This window comes from Mus pahari, chromosome 7, assembly GCF_900095145.1.
Source record: "Mus pahari chromosome 7, PAHARI_EIJ_v1.1, whole genome shotgun sequence".
Lineage (NCBI taxonomy): Eukaryota > Metazoa > Chordata > Mammalia > Rodentia > Muridae > Mus > Mus pahari.
In genome coordinates this window covers 101420047-101423950 of record NC_034596.1, presented here as the reverse complement: position 1 = coordinate 101423950, position 3904 = coordinate 101420047, and positions in this window count along the sequence as shown.

Sequence of the window (3904 nt, the reverse complement as noted above, 5' to 3'; positions counted from 1 at the left end):
ATAAAGAAAATAATAATAAAAAATGAAAAAAAAGAAAATATCTAATAAAATAATTTAAAAAATAATAAAAAGGAAAAGAAAATAAAGATAATTTTTAAAGATGAAGAAAACGCTGATAATAAGAATAATCATTATGAACTTTCCCCCAAATAATCCAGCATTTTAATGGAATTCATTCACATTTGAAATGCCAGGTTTGGGGTTTTTTTTTGTTTGTTTTCTTTATTCTTGTAATTTCAATTTTTTGGTCTAAGGAATTCAATACATCAATGTTATTGTACTGAATGCATGAAAAGTCTAAAATATTTTTTTGAAAACTCAAAGAATGGATGATTGTTTTAGATCAAATGTGGATCAATAAAATCTATACACATGAAATATTTTATCCACCCCCCCCCAAAGAGTCCAGAAGCATGCTCGTATGGATGATAAAGAAATTCAACATGGCTGAAAATCATAGCGTTGTGAATAGCTGGGGGAGGGGCTCTTGCATCTGTGCACAGAGGCAAGGCTACACATTTCAATTGTCCTCACACGTGTGGATGGATGTGCCTTTGTTAACACATTAAGAGCTGTCGGGTAATGATCTCAGGAAGTCTATGAGCAGTTTACTGGCCGTACGCATGACAGATCAGCTTTAAGGTCTTCCTTATCCACTGGCCCTTGGTTCTGCTGGACTTGCTGGAGAACATGTAGGTCTATCTAGAAGCCTCTCCTCTCCTCTGGGGTTGGTGCTTCCCATCTTGTGGGCCACAGGAAATAGTAGCACAGCAAGAGAGCCCCTGAAATCCACCATCTGTCATGAGCTAACCCTGGTAACTGCCACGTCGTAGCTTTGAGGTCATACCATGTCTGGTATTAGTAGCTATTAACTTTATAAAAGATTGGCCTGAAGACATCCTCATTTTAAACAAACTATTTTTAAAAGCTAAAAGATGCTGCTTGCTGTCTCTGAAAAATAATGCCCCCTGCCCTATGCAAACTTCAAATGAGAGACACAAAGGAGGCTTGGGAAGCCAGGGCGAGAATTATAGTACTGGAGAAACTGAGGCATTCGAAGAAAAAGCAAAGGTCTTATTTTTGTAGGCATGGCCAGATTACTACAGGAGTGGTCTCAGTGGCAGCAGGTAAGACCGCCATCTGAAAGAAAGAGAGAGAACATGGCTCTCTCTCTCTCTCTCTCTCTCTCTCTCTCTCTCTCTCTCTCTCTCTCTCTCTCTCTCTCTTCTCTCCCTTACCATTGCCTTGACCTGTCATTAGAATAAGTATACAGTCAGTGCTCAATATGTGCTGAATGAGTGAAACAGTACAAGATGAACACATCCCCATCATCACCGCAGCCTGTTGCCTCGTACCTCCTTACTGCCAGACCACATGACAGGACATTTCCCACAGATCATTCCTTTTGTTCTAAGCTGCCTTTGTGGAGTGGCTGACTCTAAACATCAAATAGCTGCTGAGTTTGAGAGCCAACACTTTATCTTAATGGAGTCTGGGTGTGTTTTGCCCCTTCAGCATCAGCTCCATCCTTGTGGCTGTCAGATGCATCTAAATTATTAGTATTGTGTTGGCTTCATTCCCTCTTTAATTCTGTGGCTCTCCAGAAACCTGTTTCTTTAAAAGAAATACACCCCCCAAAAAAAAGATGAATCCTTTGAACACAGCAACCAATGCCATGTTTTTAGTAAATATAATATTTATAAGGCTCTGCAATTAATTTACAAATTTTTTTACATCAGAAGTTTGCCCTGATGATCTTATTCTTTGGGGATAGCAATCGTCTCCTTTGCGACGTTTCCCAACACTAAAGGCAATTATTGTTGCTTCTAGCTGTAATAAAAAAATAACCAAAACAGATAGACGTGTCTTGGTGGAAATTGAGCTGCAACTCCCACTGTGGAAATAATCAGAAAATTAAAAGCACCGCAATCTTGCAAATAACATCACAACTTAATATTATTGGAACATAACATTATTATCTCTTTTTATAGGGAAAACAAACATAAATATATTTTCAAATGACACCACAATATTAGTTCTATTTTATTGGATGGAGTGGGAGTGCGAGTGTGTGTGTGTGTGTGTGTGTGTGTGTGTGTGTGTGTGTGTGTGTGTAGGGGGGACAATAAGGTTTTAGGGTTGAACAAGTAAAACAATGGGAAATTAGTATCAACAGTATAAGGGCGCACACTGCTAATGTCAATGCTAAGCTGATTCTTCAGGGTGTAGAGTAGTCCTACCCAGCCAAACCTTCTGACTGGTTTTCTAGTGTAGCTTCATATACAGTTGCCCATGGTGGCAGCCAGGCACTGGACATGCCCCAGGCTAAGCATTGCATGGAGGTTAAATGAATGGTTCATTATTACTGAAGGAACTCAAAGATAACCCCAGCCTTTTCAATACCCAGATGTCTGTCCTTACCTCCTCCTCTTCTTTCATTCTCCTTAGCTTTCTCTCTTCCTGACTTCCATTATGTTGGCTTCAGTGGTGAAGCGTTAGCCACGTTGTAAACGACAACCAAACCAATCATTTGAACTCAGTTAGGCAAGCACCCAGCGAAGATGTTCTTTGTGGATGCTATACTTGAAATAGCAGACCCAATTTTATGTCTAGTTTCTAGAAAACTCCAGGAGTCCCTGACTTTGTCCCTATTTTGAGCAAGGGGGCGAGGATGGGAGAGCAACCCAAGGCTGACTCAGGGGTATGACATAGGGTATGTGGTCTTGAATAGGCAGAGTGAGTTGGGGCTGTCCCATGGCTGTTAACAGATAGTGAGGTTGCTGTAAGAGCCTTGCCTAGAAGGACCAACTCCTACAAATATATCAGGACTCTCCACTTCAGCTCGACATGGACAGGGAGAAATCCTGGAGTGAGACTGTGGGGGATTCCTGTTTCCTTAAGGAGCACAGGGTGAACCTTCCCTGTGCACTTGGAGATGCTCTTTGGTCATATGGGAGGGCACTGGGGCTAAGAGAGGACAGCTGGATGTGCCTGGCGGCTTAGCTGCTATTGCTCAAGTCTCTCTTCCCCAAGGGATTCAGAACTAAGCCAGCTCTTTGCAGCTCTCTCCGGGGAGCTGCCCTTGGTTCTATTTTGGAAGAGAAAAGCACTGGCAGGAAGAACAGGAATTGGAACATTATGGATTTGGGGTTCGAATCCTATATCTGAAATTTATCAGCTGTAAGATGTCATGAAATTATCTTTACTTGTTTCTTCTTGCTCTCTTCATCTACAGAATGGAAATGAACCTTGGGTTAGGCCACATCAAAGAACGTGGCACATTCAGTGTGCTGTGTGACACAGACTGGGGTTGGCTAGTCTTAAGTGACCAGGGATTTTCTGTCTTCCAAAATCTAGCCAAAGCTTGAATTAATCAAGTAACGCCCTCTAGTCCATTTTGTCTACTTCTTTCTCACCAGTGTTAAAATACTTTTGGTTTCTTTAGGTAAATTCATCTGTTACCTTCATCTTAATAGATAGGCAAATATGATCTAGTAAATTTATAATAAGGCCAGAGTCACCACAAGTGTCTTGCTTTTCAGGGTTTCTTACCTCTGAGATAATGACAGAAAATATATAGGAAGTACAGGCTATGCCTCCGTACATAGCTTACTTGGTAAAGCACATGCTTTGCAAGTGTAGAGACTTGAGTTTGGTCCCAGAACCCATATAAAAACAAGTAAATGAATCACTTGTAATCACAACCCTAGGCAAGTAAGAAATAGGCAATTCCCTGGGGCTTGCTGGCCAGTCAGATTAGCCTAGCCAGCAAGTCCCAGGTCCCAATGAGAGCGTGTGCTTCAAAATACAAGGTGGACAGTTCCTGAGAAATGATAGCAGACGTTGACTTCTGACCTGTATGTATGTGCCTGACCGCAGGTGTGCTTGTGTGTGTGTGTGTGTG